The following is a 25,336-nucleotide window of genomic DNA, read 5'->3' as shown; positions in this document are numbered from 1 at the left end:
AACTTTTGCCTTCTGTGGGCAAGCCAATTCTGGACTCACAGAACAATCTCCTTGGATCCCATTCTTCCTTACAATCGGAATGAGCCTTGCAATGGGAACTCCCCATCTCCATCCTGAATTTACTCCCCCAAATCTTGAGGCTATGTCCCCTTGTTCTAGTCTCACCTACCAGTGGAAATCCATCCCTTTCATTATTTTATATGTTTCCAGAACATCTCCTCTCATCCTTCTGAAGTCCAGTGAATACAGACCCTGGCGACTCAATCCCTCCTTATAATCTATCCCCCTCATGTCTGGAATCAACCTGGTGAACCTCATCTGCACCGCCTCCAAAGCCAGTATATCCTTCCTCAAGTAAGGAGACCAGATCTGCATGCAGTACTCCAGATGCAGCCTCACCAGAACCCTATACAGTTGCAGCATGACCTCCCTGCTCTTAAATTCAATTTCTCTAGCAATGAAGGCCAACATTTCGTTCGCCTTCTTGACAGCCTGCTGCGGCAGTAAACCAACCTTTTGTGATTCATGCACAAGCACTCCCAGGTTCCTCTGCACAGCAGCATGCTGCAGTTTTTTTTACCAGTTAAATAATGATCTGATCTTCCATTTCACATCGCATTTACCAGCATTATACTCCATCTGCCAGACCCTTGCCCACTCACTTAACCTCTCTATATCTCTCTGCAGACTCTCCGTATCCTCTGCACAACTTGCTTTTCCACTCAGCTTAGTGTCATCACCAAACGTGCACACACTACACATGGTCCCTTCTTCCAGATCATTAATGTTAATCGTGAACAGTTTCAGGCCCAGCACTGACCCCGGTGGCTTACCACCCATCACTGCATTGGTGCTGCTTCATGTATCCCTGTTGAACTTGTAAACTTCATCTGCTTTGTCTCCAACTTCACCCTGCCCTCAAATTCATCTGGCTCATATCTGATGCCTCCCTTCCCTTCCTCAATCTCACTGTCTCTATCTCTAGAGGCAGCTTATCCACAGATATCTATAACAAACCTATGGTCTGTCACAACTATGTAATCCCACCCTACTACTTGTAAAAATGCCATCCCCCTTTCTCAATTCCTCCGTCTCCATCGCATCTGCTCTCAGGATGAGGCTTTCATTCTAGAGTGAAGGAGATGTCCTCCTTTTTCAAAGAAAGGGGTTTCCCTTCCTCCACCATCAACACTGCCCTCAAATGATTCGCTTCCATTTGATGAGTGTGTGCTCTTACCCCATCCTCTTGTCGCCCTACCAGGGATAGGGTTCCTCTTGTCCTCAGCTACTACCCCACAAGCCTCTGCATTCAACATCTAATTCCTTGTAACCACTACCATGTCCAGTGGAACCTCACCACCAAACACATCATCACCTCCCCTTTCCCCACTTTCTGCTTTCCATAGGGATTGGTCCCTCTGTGAGTCTCTTGTCCATTCATCCCTCCCCACTGATATTCCTCCTGGCAACAAGTGCTGCACCTGCCCCTACTCCTCCTCCCTCACTACCATCCAAGGCCCTAAACAGTCCTTCCAGCTGAGGCGACACCTCACCTGTGAGTCCATGCTCCCGGTGTGGCTTCCTGTATATCAGTGAAACCTGACATAAATTGGGAGACTGCTTCACCGAGCATCTATGCTCCATCCACTAGAACAAGTGGGATCTCCCAGTGGCCAGCCATTCTAATTCCTCTTCCCATTCCCATTCTGATATGTCCATCCATACCCTCTCCCACTGTTGCAATATGGCCACTCTTATATTCAATCCTTATATTCATTTTCAGAGGCCTCCAACCTGATGGTATGAACATCAATTTCTCAAACTTCTGATAGTGCCCCCAACCACCCCCTTTGCCATTGCCCATCCCCTTTTCCCTCTTTCACCTTATCTCCTTGCCTGCCCATCTCCTCCCTCTGGTGCTCCTCCCCCCTTTTCTTTCTTCCTTGGCCTTCTGTCCCTTTCACCAATCAACTTCCCAGATCTTTACTTCATCTCTCCCCCTCCAGGTTTCACCTATCACCTGGTGGTTCTTTCTCCCCAATTTGTCGTGTGTGTTGCTCGGATTTCCAGCATCTGCAGATTTTCCCTCGTATCTGGTTTGATCACCACTTATTGCCAACCAGAGAAACACCCATGTATCCCAACTCTCTGCTTTCTATTGGTTAACTAAACCTCCATCCATACTAATACGTCAACCCCAACTCTGTGCATTCCTATCTTATGGATAAGTCTTTCATGTGGCACCCTGTCAATCATCTTGTGGAAATCCAAGTAAATAACATCCATCTGTTCCCCTCTATCCACTACGCTTGTAATATCCTCAAGGAACTCCAGTAAGTTTGTTAAACTGGACCTGCCATTGCTGGATCTGGATGATGGATCTATTTCTTTCCAGATGCCTCACTATTTGTATTTTAATGATGGCTTCAAGCTTTTTCCCAACTACAGATGTTAAGCTGACTGTCCTGCACCGTGAAGCCTCAGACATTTGCTCAATACCCAATATCAAATCCATATTACTATCCTCCAAAGGACCAATGTTCAATTTGGCCACCCTTTTCTGCTTTATTTCATTATAAAAACATTTACTAACCATTATTATATTTTGTGCTAGTTTATTTCCATAATCTATCTTCCCTTTCTTGATTGCTTGCTTGGTGGTACTTTGTAACGTTTAAAAGTTTTCCAAATCTTCCACTTTCCCACTACACTTTACCACTAAGTATGCACGAGTTCTCAGTTTGATGCCTTCATTTATATCCTTAGTTATCCAATGCTGGCTCTCCCCACCTTACTGTCCTTACATTTAACTGGAATATACTTTTGTTGAGCACCGTAAAAAATCTCTTTGAAAGTCTTCTACTGTTCCTCAACCACCCCCCGATATTCCCTGTATTCCAAGTCTACCCTATCCAACTCCTCCCTCATCCATTGTAGTCTCCCTTGTTCAGGCATATTTCACTGGTTTTAGTTCAAACTATTACACCCTCCATTTGTATAAGAAACTCAATCATACTGTGATCACTTTTCAAGAGGATCCCTAACTGCAAGATTGCTATTTTTACCTGTCACATTGCACAGGACCAGATGCTAGATGGCATGTTCCCTTGAAAGTTCAGTAACATGATATTCAAGAAAGCTATCATATATGTATTCCATGAAGTTGCCTTCTAGACGCCTCGACCAACTTGATTCACTCAATCTATGTGCAAGTTAAAGCCATCATGACAACTGCTGTTCCATTCTTACATGCCTCAGATATTTCTCGATTTATTGCCTGTGCCACTGTAATGTTATTATTGGCTGCTTGATAGACTACTTCCATGAGTGATTTTTTTTCCCATTACTATTCCTAATCTCTATCCAGATGAATTCAACTTTCTGCTCCTTAGCTTGTATGATCTCTTACGAATGCCCTGATCTCATCCTTAATGAAGAGTGATACCCCACCTCCCTCACCTTCCTGCCTATCCTTCCATATTACTTGATATCCTTGGATCTTTAATTCCCAATCCTCTCCACTCTGTAACCACACTTCCGTAATGGCCACTAAATCACATCCCTTTATACTGATTTGTGCCACAAGTTCACTGACCTTGTTATGGATACTATGGGCTTTCAGATAAAGTGTCCTCACATTCATTGCCCCTTTAAAAGCTAGTAATCGTTGTCTCTTATGCACTTGACTTTTCTGCACTCCACCCTTACTTTTCTCTAACTTTTGCTTTTACTTTATCTTTATCCACACTTTTCTCTTGTACTTTACCCATACTTCTTCAATCTGTTGAACCCACCCCGTGCTATTTAGTTTAAATCACTATCCACAACACTCGTTATGTGATTTGACAGGATCCAGGTCCTGTTACAGTTCAGGAGGAGCCAGTCCCAGTAGAACAGGTCCCTATTTCCCCAATACTGGTGCGTTTCCCATGAATTCAAACGCACTTCTCCCACCCCAATCCTTCAACCTCGCATTTAACTCTCTCATCTTTTTATCCCTGTTCCAATTTACCACATGGCTCCTGAGATTACCACCTTTTTGGTTCTGCTTTTCAATTTAGTCCCTAGTGGCTCAAATTGCCTCAGCAGAATTCTTTCTTCGTTCCACCTGCATTGCTGATACCTAAATGGTCCATGACAATTGGATCTTTCCTTTCCAACTGCAACGTCCTCTGCATGTCAGATAAGATTCCACAGAAATGATCTGGCCAGTGTGGATTGGGTCAGGCTTTTTTTCTGGCAAAAGCATTTTGGTAAGTGGTAGTCCTACAAAAATGAATTTTTGAGATACAAAATGTGTATGTGCATGTCAGAATAAAAGATAAGGATAACAGGTGTAGGGAACTACAGGAGATATTGAGGGCCTGTTTAGAGTAAAAAGGAGCAAAGTAAGCGTAGGCAGGTAGAAACAACTGAGGCACTTATGGAGTACATGAAATGAAAGTGAACACTGAACAAAATCAGAGCGGCTTCAAAACAGGCATGAAGTTGCTCTGACAGACAGTGTGGAGGAGAATGCCAAGGGATTCTCCAAATATTTTAGGAGAAAAAGGATTGCAAGGGATAAAATTAGACCTGTGGAAAATCAGAATGGTAATCCATGTGTTGAGCCAAAAGAGATGAGGGAGAGCTTAACCAATTTTATTGCAACTGTATTTACTTGGGAGACAGACACGGAGTCTATAGAAGTGAGGCAAAGTGATATCAACTTTGTGAACTCTGTACAGATCACAGAGGACGTGGTATTTTCTATCCTGAGGCAAATCAGGGTGGATAAGTCACGAGGGCCTGTCAAGGTGCACCTTATGGGAGACAAGTGCAGAAATTGTCAGGGCCCTAGCAGAGAGATTTAGCCACAGGAGAGGGACCAGAGGATTGGAGGATGGCCAATTTCGTTCCACTGTTTAAGGAAGGCTCTAAATATAAACAAGGAAATTATAGGCCAGTGAATCTGACATCAGTTGTGGGTAGGTTATTGGAAGGTATTCTTAGGGACCAGGTATAGAAGTATTTGGATAGGCATGAACTGATTTAGGAAAATCTGCATGGCTTTGTGAGTGGTAGGTTGTGTCTAACCAACCTTATTGAGCTTTTCAAGGAAGTTACCAGGAAAGTGGATGAAGTCAAGACAGTGGATGTTGTCTACATGGACTTTAGCAAGGCATTTGACAAGGCCCCACATAGGAGGTTGATCAAGAAGGTTTAGTCATTCGGCTTTGAAGATGAGGTGGTAAATTGGATTGGATATTGGCCTTGTGGGAGAAGCCAGAGATGGGTAGTAGGTGATTGCACCAGGAATCAGAGTCGGGTCCGTTCTCTGGCAAAGGGTCTTGACCCGAAACGTTGTCTGCATCTTTCAATGGACGCTGCCCGATCTGCTGAGTTGATCCAGCTTTTTTGTACGTCTTGGGTCCGTTCTTGTTTGTCATCTACATCACTGATCTGGATAATAATGTGCTTAATTGGATCAGCAAATTTATGGATGATACCAAGATTGGGGGTGTAGTGGACAGCAAGGAAGGTGATAATTTCTTGCAGAAAAATGGGCTGAAAAGTCCAGATGGAGTTTAATACAGAGATGTCAGAGCTGTTACACGGGTTACTCACATCCATTAGACAAGGTCATATTCTGAGACTCTTACATAATTACTTATTTAGGTTTCCAGCCCACTCATTACTATGGTTGCTTAGGGAAGATCATCTATAGATCTCTTCCTCTCTAGGTTGTCTTCTAAAATTACCATCCTCATTGATTTCTTTCAGTTAACATGATAGTCATTCTGATCCTGTCCTGAGGAAACTACGGACTCTCCAGGTGCATCACCCTCTACCTGGTGGCCATGGCGATGGTGGATCTGATGGTTATTTTCGCTGATGTGATACTGTACACGGTTATTCCCTTTAATTCCTAGGAATTTTCATGGACACCATTCCTGCAATGTCTCTCACTCTCATCCTGCTCTCTGCAGCTGCTGATATCTCTGTCTGGTTCACCGTCACCTTCACCTTTGATCGATTTGTTGCAATCTGTTGTCAGAAGCTGAGAACAAGATATTGCACAGTGAAAACGGCAACAGTGGTTTTAACAACAGTGAGTGTGACATTCAGCCTGAAGAACATCCCTCTGTATTTATATATGAAGCTGAATTTCTAGTTGATGATGTATCCTGTGGTGACAGCATATCACTGAGCGTTTACACTGAACCTACCTGAGTAGCCTTTGACTTTCCTTTGTATTACTTTAACCCCTTGCTTCCCCTTCACCCTGGCTCTACTACTCAATACTCTGAGTGTCACACACATAATAGTGATGGGTAAAGCCCGCGAGTGGGTGCAGCTGTGCAAGAATAGTGAGGATCACAATGATGCAGAGATGGAGAAGCGGAGAAAATCCATCATTTTACTCTTCACCATATGGGGCAGCTTTATACTTCTATGTCTGGTGAGAATGCTTCATTTCCTTTATTACTGAATCTCTAACAAACATGGTCTCACAGGTCTGGGCTACAAACTGGCTACATGCTGTCCTTGTGGTTGCTGCAGGGGTTAATGAAGCCCTGACAGTACGTCAGACCATCGCCCCAGTGTCCACCTCACCCACTCTACGACCTCTTCCTCTGGATCTCTGTGTCGACAGTTGTCCAAGGTGCTGTTGCTGGAATTGCTTGCTGCCCATTCAGAGAAGATCTATTGCATTGAGTTACACTGCCACTGTGTTTCATGGAGTTTGCTCAAAACAGGTCTGACACTGTGGGCCTTCAGCAGAGAGAGTAGTTTTACATTTTGCCTCAATCTGATGATGGTGTGGTCAGATCAGTATCGACTGCAACTTCTCTCACACTATCTTCACGGCTAAGTGAAACAATGGAAATGCCAGGAATAGCATCTACTGTGCCTAAACCTGAAGATGAAACAGACTGTTAGGAGAACTCAGCTGGTTGAGCATGTTGCCGATTAAATACAACACACAACAAAAACAGACCAAATGACGACTTTGCCATTAATAACAATTGATTCAAACAATTGAAATGTTTCCCATATAATTTCAAACAAACATTTAACTCTGATGTTACCCATACTTGATGAACGAGGCTGTGGTTTGATCTTGGTGAGTTTATCTCTGAGTCCTACACTCATGGTCTTCTTCTTCAGTAGTTGGTCTCTGAAGTCACTGCCACTGATCACCTCATCAGATTTAGAGATTTCCTTTAGATTTTTTGATTTTTAGAGACTTACAGTAGGTAACAGACATGTCCAGATCAATGAGCCCACGCTGGCTCATTACTTAATTATTCATTGTCTATTCACAGCCTTAATTCTAATCCTTAACCCTATGAATGTGTGCTTATTTCTACAAATTACTGTGGGTGCCTTTCCGACTATTATTTTAACCATTTGCCTAAATCACCACAGTGTTTATCTGAGATTGGTAATCAATCAGATAGTACTTTTCCACAAGGTGTGAAGTTCCCTATTTGTTTGATCTGTTTTCGGGAGAGCTCACAGTGGAATGACTCCAATGAGACAGTCCACAGATCTGTAAAACTCTCTCAGCTATGTTATCATTTGAGACCTTCATTCAGTGTGCCCCTTTGTTCTGTGGCTCCTGGGCAGCGTGGTATCCTCCCAAAACATGATGGGATATTTGACACTGCTCTGGCTGCTACAAGCAGCAACTGTGGGGACAAATGATTAAGGCAGGGATATTAACAACACTTAGAAGTTATTGGAAAGGTGCATAAATAGGAAAGGTTTAGATGAATATCCACAAAATGCAGGCAAATTGGATGAGCTTAGCTGGGAATCTTGGTCAGCATGGACCAGTTGGGCCGAAGGGCCTGTTTCTGTGCGGTATGACTCTGTGACCCTGTGACTGTTGTAAACAATCATTTCTTTTTAATAATACTTTTTATCAGATTTGTACTTTTTAATATCTTGTGTATTTTTCCTGTTATGTGGTGGCACATTCCCACTCATTGGCGGAAAGCGGTATAGCAGCTAACTCACGGTTTATCAACTTTGTCATTTCTCATTGTCCATGTATAAGCACATCAACCAAATGATGTGCTTGTTTTAATTATGTAGTCTATTAACTAGCTTATACCCTCTCTAAGGAATTCCTTGTGTATAAGAGCAAGGGTTTTTTTTCAGAAGCGCCATCTTGGGTTCTTGGCTGCTTTATTCCTTTGGGGCCCAAACACGGAATCATAACTTGAAAAAAGACTGGCTGAGATAGGGAGTTTAAACATGCAGGCAGGAGGTAAGACAATCAAAGGTTTCAAAGGTATATTTAATGTCAGAGAAATGTATACAATATACATCCTGAAATGCTTTTTCTTTGCAACAATCCACAAAAACAGAGGAGTGCCCCAAAGAATGAACGACTATCGAATGTTGGAACCCCTGATAATGGTGAAAGGGGTGTCTCCTTTTTCACAGCAAGTGGGGAGACATAACAAACAATTCGCTGGTTTATGATGTTAAGAGTCCACCACGTTGCTCTTCTCGAGCTCTGTGCCTAAAGATCATGAATCTCTGGGCACACAGTGTGGTGAACTACATATACCTGTCTGGACACGCCCCCCCTCCCCCCACTGACTGCTCCTGTGGCTCCTCCCACAGACCCCTGTATAAAGGCAATTGGAGGCACTGCTCCTCCCTCAGTCTCCAGGATGTTGTGTGATGGTCTCTTGCTGTTGATAGTGCTCTCTCTTCCAGCTAATAAAAGCCTATCTCTTGCCTCACATCTCCGAGAGTTATTGATGGTGCATCACACAGCCACAGATATTCCGACTCTCCCAACGACACTCTGGTTTCCTGTTCACCGACCCTTGATCCGCCCATCTCCAGAGCCCCGAGATCCAAGGCTTCCAAAGCTGAGCCGAATCATTAGGCCGAGCCCTTGGTGTGCTGAACAACAGCAGCCGGTTATGAAACCCTGAGAGCAGGTCCCATTCCCGCAAAGAACCATAGTCAGCGTGTAAGAACCATGGTCAGTCCGACAATAAATATCTTCAGTATGTCATTTATCGGGAGTCTAAGAGTGAATAGAGTCTGTATTTTAGTTGTGATGGATTTTTTGTGGTTGTACAACCTGTGTTGGGCTGGTATAAATGATCAGAAACCCGGAGTCTGATATTAGAGTCACAGTAGAGTTGTGTCAATTGTCAGACAAGAGGCCAGCAAGAGTTTTCAGATATTAGATGGGTGCTTATTTGGTTGTAACCTGATGTTACAGTCACAACAGGGTTGTGAGATTTTTGACGTCTGAAAGTGAACAAAATCTAACACAATGGCCAAAGCTTTGAAACAAACAAGTGATCCCTTGAATTCCCAGTTGAAAGGGAAAAGCTATCTGAAATGGTAAGTGCTTGCTTAAATGATGCATATAACCTTGATACTGTTGGTAAAGAAATATGGAAAGACTGTGCGACCTGAACTATGTACTCCGACCCCACCTGGTCCATTCTTACATCTACACGTGGACTATGTCACTTTACCAAAGTGCCAATGATATTCAGATTTGTTATCAATAGTGGACGTATTTTTGGATGGACGAAAGCTCTTGCTTTGGTTTGATGTAGCATCAGGGCAACCTCAAACAAGAAAACAAAACTGGGTCCATTTGAAGTGGTGACATGTTAACCCATGTCACTACTGGGAGCTCTCGATCTCGGAGAGGCTGATAAATATGTTGTTTCAAATACTTTAGATGATATTGTGCAAAGGGAACACAAGTTGTTCAGTCTGCTTCTCAAAAGCTTTCTGCTGCTTGGAGTGGTCCATTGGGAGAACACACCTTGATTCCTGTCGAGTGGGTCCTGGTCAAGAAAGTGCAGAAGGAACCTCTGGGAGCTCGATGGGAAGGTCCTTACCAAGGACGGTGAATTACCAGTTCAGTAATGAAGGTTGAAGGTAAAAGTAAGGTGATACATGACAGACGCTGCAATCGAGCTAAAGAGACTCCGATTCAGACAAGTACTGTGGGAAGACTTCAGGCAGGAATATAATTATTGGACATTAATATCATAATTTACAGCTTTTGTGATTGTTTAAAATGATTACTCTCAATTTTCAGAAGTGATTCTGACAGGGAAATTTTCCTCAGAAAATTAAAAGGAGGGACAGTTGGAAACCAGTTTTGTTTTAATAATACTTTTCATAAGATTTGTACTCTTTAACAATGTAGAGTATTTTTCACATTTTGTGCTGGTTCATCCCCACTCACTAGTAGAAAGTGAAAAGCAGCTAAACTAATGGTTAATCACCTTTCTCATTTTTCATTGGCTAAGTATTAGCGCATCACTCACGTGATGTAATTGTTTTAATTATATCTCTGTTTAGCAGCTTATTCTCTATCTAAGGAATTTCTTATCTTATGTATAAAAGTGAGGGATGTTGGAGAGGTGCCATTTTGGATACTTGGATTCTTCTTCATTCCTTTGTCTTCACATCCATAGTCTCCTTAACATCATTTCTCAGCTCTTTATTTAGTTTGCTTTGTATTTGTATGTTTCTTTACACTCTAAAATAAACTGAAATATTGTATTTAAGACTGTTTGTCATTCCTGACTCCCAAAAGAACCCCAAGGATCAGAAGATAAACAGAAATCCAATTTGACCTCCATTCATTGTGCCCCCTTTGTTCTATAGTTTCCAGCCTCTCTTCCTGGGCAGAGTAGTATCCTCACAAAGCATGCTGGGATATTTGACACTGCTCTGGCTGCTACAAGCAGCACCTCTGGGGCAAGTGGTTAAGGCAGGGATATTGACAACACTTAAAATGTGCTTGAAGAGGTACATGGTAAAGAAAGGTCTAGATGGATATGGGCCAACTGCAGGCAAATGGGACCAGCTTAGATGAGAATCTTGGTCAGCATAGACCAGTTGGGCTGAAGGGCCTGTATCCATGCTGTACATCTCTATGACCCAATGACTAAGTTGACATTTCAGATGGGTGCCCTCGATCAGGATTGAGAGGGATGAGGAAAGAATGCCAGTACACAGCAGAATGAGGGAGGATGGGACAGAGGCTACTGGTGATAGGTGGAACCCATTACCCACCCTTGCACCCCTGTACTACTCTATATTGGCTCTCTATCAAACACGCAAATTAACAACTAAATCATTAAAAAATAGACATTGGGAAGCTGTTACCATTTAATTCAAAACCAATTTCAACTTGGGTAAATCATTTTTAAAAAATTATTTGAAATAAAACTTTACTTCGACCTTTTGTTGAGTCGGCAGCCCCGTTAAAATGTGATAAGCTGTGTCAGGAACCCCGGCCATGTTTTCATCCTTGTACCTATCTACGAGTCTCTTAAATGTCCCTAATGGATCTGTTGCACATCCCACACACCCAGCACTCTCTGTGTAAAAGATCTACTTCTGATATCCCACATATCTTTCTCCAGTCACCTTAAAATGATATCCACTCATATCTGCCATTTCCACCCTGGGAAAAAGCACTGGCTCTTCATCCGATCTGTACCTCTTATTGTCTTATACACTTCTATCAAGTCATCTTTCATTCTCCATTGCTCCATAGAAAAGCTTGAATTTACTCAACCTTTTCTCATAAGACATGCTTTCTAATCCAGGCAACAGTCTGGTAAATCTCCACTTCAACCTTTCACATTGCTTTCACATTCTTCCTATAATGAGACAAGCCAAATTAGAAACAGCAGAAGTGAATCCAAGTGTGGTCTAACCAGAGTTTTATGGAGCTGAATATTTACCTGACAGCTCTTGAACTCAGTCCCCTGACTAATGAAAGCCAACACACTTTCTTAAACACTTTCTTATGCCTTCTTAACCACCCTATCAATCTATATTGCAACTTTGAGGGGTCCATGGACATGGACCCCAAGATGACTCTGTTCCTCCGCATTTCTAAGAATCTTCCCATTCACCCTGTATTCTACATTCAAGTGAAGCCTTCTAAAGTGTATCACTTCACACTTCTCTGATTGAACTCCATCTGCCACTTCTCAGCCCAGCTCTTCATCCCCTCAATTTCCTGTTGCAACCTATGACAGACCACCTTGTACAGTCTCCACAACACTGCCAAGCTTCGTGTCATCTGGAGACTTACTGACTTACCCTTCCACTTCCTCATCAAAGTCATTGATAAACATCACTAAGAGCAGGAGACCATGAACAGATCCTCAGATGCTCCATCCACTACCACCCTATGCCTACTGTGCGCAGGCCAATTCTGAATCCACACAACCAATTTTCCCTGGATCCCTTACCTCCTGATCTTCTGAATGACGTTACTATGTGGAACGCTGTTGAGCACCTTACTAAAATCTATATGCATTACATCCATTGTTCTACCTTCCACCTGCGTCGTCTGTTCCTCACATATGTCAGCCAGGCTCTTGAGGTATGACCTGTCCCATTCAGACTATGCTTCTCCAAATGCTCACAAATCCTGGTTCTAAGAAATCGCTCCAATAGTTTACCCACCACTGATGAAAGACTCAATGGTCTATAATACCCAGGGTTATCTCTGTTACCTTTCCTCGACAAAGGAATAACATTTCTCACCTACCAATCTTCTGGTACTATTCCTGTGTTAATTGAGAATGCAAAGATAAATCAAAGGCCAAAGGTAAATCAATCTCTTCCTTCGTATCCTGTAGTACCCTGGGGTATATCCCGTCCAGTCACAGGGAATTATCTATCCTGATGATTTCCAGTACATCCTCTTTCTGATTGTCAACACGTTCCAGCTTTTTAGCCTGTTCAATGCTGTCCTCACATCCCTCTCACTGGTCCATACTGAAGCAAAGTATTCACTGAGGATTTCCCCCTGCCTCCTCTGACTCCAGGAACATGGTTCCTCTTTCATCCCATATCGGTCCTACCTTCAGTCTAGTCATCCTCCTGTTCTTCTTGTGTCTGTAGAGAACCCACATTCATTGTACCATCAACTCAATAAATTATTTTACAATATTTCCACACCAGCCGTGTTTCCTGCTTAGACAAGGCGTCTGTGGAGAATTTGTACATTGGATCCCATCCCTCAGATGGTGATCTTTCCCCGCAGAGTCTTTGCATTGGCTGCACCAAGTTTCAGTGCATCCTTTGGCATGTACTCCTGCAGCCAGGAATGTGCCGGTAGGTTATCATTCAACCGTACATCGATACAGCAGGACAAAACAGCATTCCTCTGAGACCAAGATGAAAAACGTACACAGTGAGTCAAAATAGTGAGAGAAAAAAACATAGCCATCAAAAATACACATTTATAGCCCACGACCCTGAGTGAAGTGTCCCGCAAATTGATGGTACAGTTCTGAGCAGTGTCACTGCAATCCAGCCTGTCATTCCACCGATTGAACACTGGATGGCAGCACTAATGGGATAGGCCAGCCCCCATCCCACAGAGAGCACACTGCACCGCTCCAGTGTCTCCTCTCCTGGCCCATGACTTGAGGCCTAATCCTCACTTCAGCCGAGGCTACGCAGCTTCCCCACCCCCTGTCCTGGTACCAAACCAGGAAAGCAGGCCTGCAGCATCTGACATTATCAATGTCCAACCAGGGTTTTGCAATCACATGAGAATCATCCAAGACAACACCTACGGCTACACTGCACGCTGCCTTCGCTTGTCGGTGCCTTTGAGTAGCAGGCAGCAACAGAGTCTGCAACCAGACCGGCTCCTCCAAACCTGTTCCTGCTCCTCCAGGTTCCTTCCACACTCCAGCCAGCTCCTCTATCACTCAGACCAGCTACTCTGATCAGTAAGCATTGCTCTAATTGGTAGACCTGCAGTATCCAAAGTTCTTAGAGTCCAGCATTATCTTGCAATCATAAAAAACACACGTAACTATGAAAAACCACATTTGGTTGGCCCTCACAAGCTGCTGCATCCAAACTTGCTGCCATTTTACCATATATAATGTGCAGGGGTACAGTGAAAAAAATCTGTTTCTCGTGATGAGCATGCAGACCATTTCATTACAATAGTGAGTTGAGGGAAAACAATAACAGGATGCAGAATAAATGTTACACTTACAGAGACAGTGAAGTTCAATGGCCATAATGAGTCAAGAATCCATTTTATCGTACTAAGGGACCATTAACTGGTCTGATAAGAGTGGAATAGAAGCTTTGTGTGAACCTGGTGGGAGGTGCTTTCAGGATTTTGTATCTTCTGCCCAGGTTGTAGGCTAGGAAAGGAGGGAATGTCTGCACTTCCTGTTCGATGTAAAACACGGGTCTCTCATTGCTAAGATTTCCTTAGTATTGCATGAAAGAACAAGCTGCCATTGGCTTCTCAAAGTTGAGGACTGAAACAGATCTAGAAGGCATTGCAATTGCAAGCTCAAGAAGACTGTTATAAGGGCTTCAACTCAGAACATCTCTGTAAATTGTATAAGCCAATTTAAACTGTCAGCAATTGTTCCCCTTTGACTTGTGGTAATTAGAATCAAAGGTCCATCTTTAAGGACAATCCCCATACATCCCTTAAATTATATTTAAATGGTTCACTACAACAATGTTTGTCTACACTTTGGTTTGCATCTGGAGAGATACCAGCAACACTGACTGGAGCTTTAATCCAGAAACTATGATTTGTGTGGACATGTCCCTTTATCTGGAGTTCCACGTGGACATGAAAACTCAGCTCAAATTCAAGAATATTGACAGTGATTAATAATCCTTCACCATTTAGCAGTTCAATCTTTGTTCATTGAGATAATTGAAACACAGATTCCTGTACTTTCATTGGAAATGCAATGTTCACATGAACATGATCACTGAAAATCAAAAAATATTGCAGATTAAAGACCATTCCTACTTCTCCACAAGACATAAAACTTTCTCTCAGATAGATTACATTCTTATATCCTCTGGCTTGCTGCCTTTGGTACACTCAATAGAATTTTTGCCCAGACATCTATCTGATCACAACCCAGTTATATCTACTTTTAATTATGGCAAAATCAAAAATAAGGCTACTAGGTGGAGGTTTCACTCCACCCTTCTAAAAACGACGAATTTCTAACACAACTGAGAACAAAACTGTTGGAATTTATAAATTTAAATAAAAATAGTGTTTTGGATGTGACAGTGGTTTGGGCCTCCATTAAGGGTTTCTTACGAAATAACGCCATATGGTTCATTTCCCACCTACATAAAAGCCGGCTTCAAAAGATTTCCACCCTAGAAGAACAATGTAAGGTTTTGGAGAATAATCTCAAAAGGAGATACACCATAACAAAAGAAAATGAGCTCAAAACAAAACAAGCAGAGTTAAATGATTTATTAAGAAGCAGGGCAGAATATACGATCCATATAACCAAACAGAAGTTGGACGAGAAGCTAGACTGGACTGCCAACACAGATGCCTTGTGCAGGAAGGCACAGAGTCGACTGTACTTCCTTAGAAGGTTGGCGTCATTCAATGTCTGCAGTGAGATGCTGAAGATGTTCTATAGGTCAGTTGTTGAGAGCGCCCTCTTCTTTGTGGTGGCGTGTTGGGGAGGAAGCATTAAGAAGAAGGACGCCTCACGTCTTAATAAGCTGATAAGGAAGGCGGGCGTTAAGTATTGTATGTAATGAGTTTTTGCTACAACAAGTGTGTGGGACATTGGAAAAAATGTTGAATTTCCCCATGGGGATGAATAAAGTATCTATCTATCTATCTATCTATCTATCTATCTATGCAGAAGGCAGCAGACCGAGCTATCTTTTGGCACTAACGCTCAAACAACAGGAAGCTAAAAGGTCTATACCAGCGATTAGGTGTGCTTAACGTGGAGTAGTATCTTCAACAGAAGAAATAAACAAGACATTCAAGAATGACTTTAAAGAACTGTATACAAGTGGCTCAGTTCCTTCTGAAAATTACTTCACTGATTTTTTTAGTGGATTAGACCTCCCTACGTTGTCATTAAAGGACACCAAAACTCTAGACTCTCCTATTAGACTGGATGAGCTACTCAAAGCAGTCAAAACTACAAATAAGGGCCGTACGCCAGGTATAGATGGCATACCTGTGGAACTTTACCTAGCACTTTGGGATATTCTTGGACCAGTATAGTTAGGAACATTAAATTATGCTATTGGAAATGGCACTTTCCATAGAGATCTAAACACAGCCCTGATCACAGTTATACCTAAGCCCAGTAAGGACCCCTTGGAGTGTGCCAATCATCGTCCAATCTCCTTGATAAATGCCGACCTCAAGATATTTTCCAAAGTCTTATACATTAGACGCGAGGCAGTAGTTTGAAAATAATTAGCCCAGATCAAATGGGCTTTATCAGGGGACGTCTTGCATCTGATGATATTCGCCGGCTCTTACACATACTGAGTGCAACACATAAAATCCTGCCTGCCTGTGGCCTGCTATTTCTAGATGCTGAAAAAGTGTTCGATCGGCTTGAATGGCCATATCTTTGGAGAGTTCTAAAAGAATTTAAGTTCGGTGATAAATTTATCGATATGATTCAAACACTGTATGCTAATCCCCCAGCCCGGGTATGTGTGGGAGGAGGTTTATCAGAGTTATTTGACATAGGATGGGGCACATGACAAGGGGATCCTTTGTCTTCTTTAATTTTTACTATATCTATTGAACCGCTTGCACATTTAATCAGAAACTCTCCTCAGGTCTCCCCTATTACAATAGGTACAACATCACATTCAATATCACTTTACGCGGATGACACATTAGTTTATGTGGCAAATGTTCAACAAACTCTCCCCTATGTTTTAAAAACACTGAAGTAATTTGGATTTTTTTCAGGATACAAAGGTTATCCGTCAAAATCAGCATTGATGCTGATTAATATAGATAAAAATAAGGTGTCTCTCCCTCCCCAGATTAATGATACAAATGAGGTCCTCTACTTGGGTATTACAGTAATACTTCCCTATCATCTGTGGCTAAAACAAATTACTCATTAATTTTGAAAAGAATAGAAGAAGATATTAATAGATGGAGACACCTGCCAGCATCAGTCCCAAACCGTATATTAGTCACTAAAATGAACATCTTACCCCTCATTAATTTTATCAGCTCAATGATCCCACTTGCACCTCCAACAGGATATTGGCAAGAACTGGACTACTTACTACGATGCTATGTTTGGAACAGTAAACGACCCAATATAAAGTGGTCAGCTCTACAATTCAAAAAGTCGGATGGGGATTGGTATGTCCAAATTTTAAACTGTATCACTGGACATTTGTATTAAAAAGTCTTAGCTATTGGATGGAGGAGGATAAAGTTTTATCATGGAAAAATATAGAACAAGAGCTAATAGCACCAATAAGGTTGAAGGACTTTCTCCTTATAGGTATGTCTACCAAAAAATGTGATTTTTATTACGGTCCAATTTTAACCCATAAGCTACAAGTGTTTAGAGCAGCAGAAAAATTCCTAAAATTTAAAAGCGTATGGTGCAAATCATCTCCATTATGGAACAATAATCATTTTCTATCTGGGGGGAAACCATTCACTAACAGAACTTGGGAGGATAAAGGTATTACTACTCTTCAAGATATTAATGGGGCAAGTACTATCCTTAGCTTTCAAGAACTGGTATCTCAATATAATATTGATAAACACTCTCTTTTCTTCTACTTTAGAGTAAGATCAGCTTGTGAAGCCTACGGGGTTCCCTGGGGGTCAGATTTAAAGAACCATCCTATTTTAAGTTGGATACAGAGTGCTCCAAAACAGGTAGTGTCATATATCTATGATAAATTAAACTCCCAGAAATATATGCCCACATCAGGAATGAAAGCCTGGGATAGTGACGTATCTGAGTTGGGACAAGATTTAGACTGGGATACGATATGGGATAATGCTGCTGGTGCTTCGAAAAACCCAAATCATCGGTATATACACTTGAAATTTTGTCATAGAGCATATTTAACACTGAGAATTAGACATCAACTGGGACTAGTTCCTGACCCATATTGCTCATTTTGCCCCCACGGAACCGTTGGCTCTTTTATACATGTTTTATCGCAGTGGTCGCCAACCCGTCGATCGCGATTGACTGGTGGATCTTTGAGACTTCCCCAGTAGATCCCAAAAAAAAGAAAAATAAAAACACAAATACTGTTGAGAGATTGTTTCCGGGTTGCGGGGTTTTAGTTCCATTCTTTCTGCCCAGTGCGCATGTGTGTAGCTCCCCCACCACGCACTACATAGTGTAATTCTGTGGTCTCCAGCCACCGTGCTGCGAGGAAACGATATGATTTGTTGAGGTCATATGCATATGAAGTCATCAGTCGCCTATTGGCAGTGATACCCTCATGCCAGGGATCACTGGATGGCCTCACGCGGCCGGCGGGAAGTGCCATTGCTACTGGCCTGGAGTGCGGACAGATGGGCGCCGCCTCTAAACCTGTTCACCACACCGAATGTTCGTGGGGAATCCGGTGCTAAAATATTCACAGACGACCTAATTAGGGCTCAGGGTTTCGCAAGTATCAGAGCAGCTACCTCGCTGCGATCTACTGAAACAAACTTTTGTCGGCCGATAGATCCTACAAGGGGGGGGCAGGCGCGCGTCCTGTCACACTCCTCGCTCGGTCACTCGCTCTCTCCAGACTGCGACTACCGCAGCCCCGGCACGGGGACCTTCTGCCCTTACCTCATCTTCTCACCCCACCCAGGACCAGCCGCACCTGGCCAAGGTTTTTGGCAGCGGGTGGGCAGGAGGCTGGAGTTCGGGCCCAGAGGCTGCCTAATGAGGCAATGAAAACTGCTTTGGTACCTTGTGCCCAAACGTCCTGCACTTAAAGACAAACCCATTGAGTTTTTTCAGTGGAAAAAACGTGAGCAAGCGGGACAGAAGCTAAGTGCTGATAGCCACGTAAACTCAATTGTGGAATAGACTGGACATAAGGAACCTCCTTTGAGTATCACTGTATTCCGGTCGTGTTTAACAACCCCCCCCACCCCGTTGGCCGGCCCGCAAGAATATTGTCAATATTAAACCAGTCCACGGTGCAAAAAAAGGTGGTGACCCCTGGTGGACATACAGTACATTATTTCTACTTCCAGGTTCTGGCCTTTTCTGCCCGGTGCGTATGCGTGTGACTAATCAATTTAGTAGGGTCGATCTTGCCTTTTACTAAGGCCAAGGTAGGGGATCTTCGGCTTAAAAAGGTTGGTGACCACTATTCTATGGGAATATCCAGGGATTTTTAGTTTGTGGGGGAAGGTTATCAGTACCCTTACAGAATTAATCTTCTAAATGATGACTCTCACCTTTCACTTACGGAAAAAACACGCAAAATCTGGCTGGCGGGCCTGACTGTGGCTAAGAAGATTGTAGTCCAGCGTTGGAAACCTCCTCATGATATTCCAAATGCTCACTGGCTTCAGAGCTTTTTGGACATTTCTTTCCTGGAATTATCATCATGAAGAGAAAATGATGCACGACCAAACACAATCTCAATGTGGATAAATTTAATACCTAACTTCAAAGATTTTCTGTTAAAACAGGAATGTTCTGTTTGTGTATGCTTAGCTATTCAGTTGGTTGGTGGAGGGGAGAGGGGTGGGGTGGGACAGAGAGGGGTGGAGAGGGGGGTGGGGATGAGGGTTGGGGGGTGGCTGGGTTAAACAGTCAAAATGCAATCGGCAACTGGTTGTATTGAATGTAATTTGTTGGTATTGCAATAAAAATCAGTGATAAAAGATACTGCAGAAAATACTGGCAATCTAAGAAAAAAGCCAAAAATGCCTTTAATGTTCAACAGATCAGGGGACAGCTGTGGGATGAGAACAAAGTTATTGTTTCAGGTGGAAGATACCAAAAGTTTCCTTGGATACAGAAAGTGTAAAAGAGAGGTGATAGTAGATATCGGAACACTGGAAAATGATGCTGGAGAGACAGTAATGAGGGACGAAGAAATGACAGAAAAACAGAAAAAGTATATTGCACCAGTCTTCACTGTGAAAAACACGAGCAGTAGGCCAGAAATTAAAGAGTGCAGGGGGCAGAAGTGTGTGAAGTTGCCATTACTAGGGAGAAGGTGCTTGGGAAACTGAAAGGTCTGAAGGTAGGTGAGTCACCTGGACCAGATGGTGTACAATCCAGAGTTCTGAAAGAGGTGGTTGAAGAGATTTTGGAGGCATGAGTAAAGATCTTTCTAGAAGTAGTTGATTATGGCATGGTTCTGAAGGAATGGAAAATTGCAAATGTCACATCCATTCTTCAAGAAAGGGGGAGGCAGAAGAAAGGAAATTACAGGCCATTTAGTCTGACATCATTGGTTGGGAAGATGTTGGAGTCAATTGTTAAGGATATGGTTTCAGAGTACATTACAAAATAGGCCATAGTCAGCATGGTTTCCTCAAGGGAAAATCTCACCTGACAAATCTCTTGGAATTCTTTCAAAAAGTAACAAACAGGATAAACAGAGGAGAATCAATTGATATTGTGTACTTGGATTTTCAGAAGGCCTTTGACAAGATGCCACACGAGGCTGCTTTACAAGATAAGAGCCCATGGTATTACAAGAAAGATTCCAGCATGGACATAGCAGTGGATGATTGGCAAGGGGCAAAGTGTGGCAATAATAATAACCATTTCTGGTTGGCTGCCAGTGACAAATGGTGTTCCACAGGATCTGTGTTGGGACCAATACTTTTTATGTTATATGTCAATAATTTGGATGATGGAATTGATCACTTTGTGGCCAAGTTTGCAGATGATACAAAGATAGAAGTAGTGGCAGTAGTTTGAGCAAGTTGAGAGGCTACAGAAGACTTTATAAAGATTAGGAAAAAGGGCAAAGAAATGGCAGATGAAATAGAGTGTTGGGAAGTGTGTGGCTATGCACTTTGGAAGAAAAATTTTCTAAAAAGATAGACAATTTTCTACCTTTGTGCAGGTTTCCCTAAAGGTTAATTTGCAGGTTAAGTTGGTGGTGAGGAAGACAAATGCAATGTTGACATTCATTTCAAGAGGACTGGAATATAAAAGCAAGGATGCAATGTCGTGCTCTGTCGTGGGCAAAGTACTGGAGAGTTTAACATCGGTAGCTGAGCGAAGGGCGCTGAGTAGGCTACGGTCAATTATGGAAAACCCTGAACATCCTCTACATAGCACCATCCAGAGACAGAGAAGCAGTTTCAGCGACAGGTTACTATCGATGCAATGCTCCTCAGACAGGATGAAGAGGTCAATACTCCCCAATACCATTAGGCTTTACAATTCAACCGCCAGGAGTAAGATATGTTAAAGTGCCGGGGTTGATTGTATTTAATGTATTTAAGTAAACTACTTAAGAACTTTTTAAAAGCTATTATTAATGCTTTTTGAGAGAGCGATTTAGATGCATATCATATTTTTACTGAGTTAAGTATTGTATGTAATTATTTTTGCTACAACAAGTGTATGGGACATTGGAAAAAATGTTGTATTTCCCCATGGGGATGAATAAAGTATCTATCTATCTATCTATCTATCTATCTATCTGTTGAGGCTTTATAAAGAACTGGCGAGGCTTAACTTGGAGTATTGTGAACAACTTTGGGCCCCTTATCATAGAAAGGAGATTCTGAAACAGCAGAGGGTTCAAAGAGGGTTCACAAAAATACTTCCAGGATTGAATGGCTTGTCATATGAAGAGAGTTTGATGGCTTTGGGCCTGTACTCACTGGAATTCAGAAATGCGAGGGGTGAAACCTATTGAATGTTGAAAGGCCGCAATAGAATGGATGTGGAGAGGATGTTACCTATGTTGGGGGAGTCTAAGACCAGAGGACACAGACTTAGAATTGACGGGCATCCTTTTAGAATGGAGATGAGGAGGAATTTCTTTAGCCAGAGAGTGGTAAATCTGTGGACTTTGTTGCCACAGACAGCTGTGGAGGCCAAGTGATTGGGTACATTTAAGGCAGGATTGATAGATTCTTGATTAGTCAGGGCATGAAGGAATAAGGGAAGAAGGGAGGAGATCGGGGCTGAGAGAGAAAATGAATCAACTAGGATGAAATGGCAGAGCAGACTCAATGGGCCAAATGGCCTAATTCTGTTCCTATATCTTATGGTCTTATGGCTTTGTAGAGATTTTATCTCAAAGCTGCTTTCATCCACAGGTTCACTTTATAATTCACTTCAAACGGTGCTGCAGTAGACATCTTTTTTCTTTTCAGATGTCAAAGATCCTAAACTCCATCAGTTTGTGCATTTCAATAACCCTCTGGATGTCTGTCCCATCACTTTCCTCAGATCACATCCCTCACTCCACGAGAACCAACAAGCCTGTAACTGAGATAGTGGCTTCTGGATGTAGAATTACATGCCAGTACAACATGGGAACGTCAGATTTACAGGGAAACTATAACTACAGAGGTGTGGCAGTTAGTGTGACACTATTACAGTTCAGGGCACCATGGAGTGATATCAGTTAGTGCAACACTACTACAGCTCTGGGACATCGGAGTTCAGAGTCCAATTCTCCAGCATGTCACTCTGACCAAGTACATTTTAAATATCTCTGCTAGGGCCCCTGAAACCTCTGCACTGACCTCCACAGAGTCGAGGGGACACTGTGTCAGGCCCTGAGGATTTATCCACCCTGATTTTTCTACAGACAACAAACAGCTCCTCCTCTGTAACGTGTGTAGGGTTCAGGAGCTCACTGCTGCTTGGCTTCACTTCTAAAGACTGTGTCCATCTACTGAAAAAAATTGAATGCAAAGAAATCCATTTCAGATCTCCCCCATCTCTTTCATCTCCATGCATTGATGCCCACTCTAATGTTCCAGAGGACCAGGTTTGTCCCTTGTTATCCTTTTGCTCATAATATATCTGTAGACACCCCTGAAATTGGCTTCTTTTGGGTATCACTGAAATTCAAAAGTATTTTCCATGAATATCTTGCCTTGAGATTGTATAAACTCTAATTAATGACAACTGATTCTATGGTGAATTCTATTTTTATTTTCTGTGCAGTTTAGTTCAATGAAGCATAACTCATATTAATAATGATGTAGCTGAATGATTGCAAGGGAATTTTATTCCACAATAAATGCACAGCTCCTCTGGTTGTGTCCTGTAATCAGTCAGTGCTTTCCCTCTGTCACTGTTGGAATTACCTTCTACAGAAAATGCGTGAGGCATCAGATAGAAGACATTTACTACCCTGTTCTCGCGGCTGTGGGAATTCCTGGTAAGCCAGCCTGGTGTAACCAAATATCTTTTTGTTGTATGATTGGAAAATAAATCTTCAGCTCTTGTGCTGTCATCCTGTACAGGAGCATGTATCTCATTGTTGTGTTTCTCTCAGCAGTGGCATTGATTCACTCTACCCCTCCAACATCCCCTCTGCTCGTCCCCTTTAGAACTGTCCACCCTGTTTCAACCCTTCTCCTACCATCCGTAAAAAAGGCCATCCATAACTCTGCTGACAGTGTTCAAACTCCTACCACTCCTGCATTCAGCCACCACTCCTATGATCACCAACTCATTGGCTCCTTGCGATGTCTAAAATTTTTCATGGTTATATATGTCTATAAATTTATTTGTTGAGATACAGTCTCTTCCGGACTTGGAGACACGCCACCCAGCAATCCCTCAGTTTAGTCCTAGTCTAATCAAGTGACAATTTACAATGACCAGTTAACCTACCGGCCAGTACATCTTTGGACAGAGGGAGGAAATGAGAATGCCCGGAGGAAACTCACACCGTCACAGGGAGATCGTACATTACAGGCAGCAGCGAGAATTGAACCCTGGTCACAGGATCTGTAAAGCATTGTGCTAACCACTATGCTACCCTGTCACCTATGATATAATCATTCTTCACTATCATAACCCCCCAGATCCAACCCCACAATACACCCAGTTGTCTCCATGAAGCAAAACTAGAAAATGCTGGAAATATTCAGCAAGTCAGACAGCGACTGTGGAGCAAGAATAGTAATACATGGTGATGATCATCCACCAGAAAGGGGATAAATTAGAAACAAAAGTGTTTTAAATTGTTCAGGAAGGGGAGGAAAGCAGAGAAATGGCAAAGAAGAGCTCCGTGAGCTCATGTTGAAATAGCGACAGGAATCAAAGGCACAAAGTCCAGAGTGGGATTGAGAACGACAAGGACATGGAACTGAAATGTTAACTCTGTGTCTGCTTGTACAGAAGTTACCTGACAGGCTCAGTGTTTCTAATAACCTTTGCTTTTATTACAAGAGAGGTGTATGCTGGTCTGAAGACCAGGACTGAACGGTGACATGAGGGTTGGGAGTATTACTGAAACCTGTGGGAATCACTGGTGAAAAACAGTGGGTGTGCCTGTGGGAGATGTCAGTGGAAGGAGGTGATGTAGAGATGAGATGACTAATTGATGTAAATGCTTGAAGATGGAGATCGGGTTAGCAAACAGGAGACTAGACAGGCAGATCTGTTGAAATTGAAACAACAGACACAAAATGCTGGAGGAACTCAGCGGGTCAGGCAGCATCGATGGAAAAGAATTAACAGTCGACATTTCAGGCTGAGACCCTTCATCAGGACTGGAGGAAACAGGTGAGAATTCAGATTAAGAATGTCGGGGGAGAGGAGGAAGAACCACAAGGTGGAACTGGGTGGAGGGGAGAGGGGAAGTAAAGAGCTGGGAAGTTGATTGGTGAAAGAGATACAGGGCTGGAGAAGGGGGAATCTAATAGGAGAGGCAATGGAAGGAAGAGAAGGGTGGGGACAGAGAGGGGTGATAGGAGTGTAAGGAGATAAGGTGACAATAAGAAATGGGAATGGGGAATGGTGAAAGGTGGGTGGGTGTTGCAGCATAATCAGAAGTTTGAGAAATCAGTGTTCATGCCAGCAGGTTGGAGGCTACCCAAACGAAATATGAGGTGTTGTTCCTGCAACCAGAGTGTGGCCTTGTCACGACAGCAGAGGACACAATGGACTGACATGTTTGAATGGAAATGGCAAGTGGAATTTAAATGGGTGGCCACTGGGAGATACCACCTTTCTGGCAGACAGAGTGTACGTGCTCAGTGAGTTGCTCTCCCAATCTGCGAAAGATCTCACCGATATACAGGAGGCCACATTGGGAGCACCAGACAGACTAGATGACCCCAACAGACCCACTGGTGAAGTTTGCCTCACCTGGAAGGTCTGTTTGGGGCCATGAATGGTAGTGAGGGTGGAGGTGTACGGACTTTTTCCGCTTGCAAGGATAAGAGCCAGGAGGGAGTGGAGGGACAAATGGACAAGGGACTCACGTACGGAGCAATCCCTGCAGAAAGCAGAAAGTGAGGACAGAATTCCCACCATCCTGGGAATTAACCTCATGAACCTACACTGCACTCACTCAAGAATGTCCTACGCTGCAAGAA

The sequence above is a fragment of the Hemitrygon akajei genome, chromosome 3, assembly GCF_048418815.1.
Source record: "Hemitrygon akajei chromosome 3, sHemAka1.3, whole genome shotgun sequence".
Classification (NCBI taxonomy): Eukaryota; Metazoa; Chordata; class Chondrichthyes; order Myliobatiformes; family Dasyatidae; genus Hemitrygon; species Hemitrygon akajei.
The sequence above is the reverse complement of the archived record's forward strand: the minus strand, read 5'-3'. Positions refer to the sequence as shown.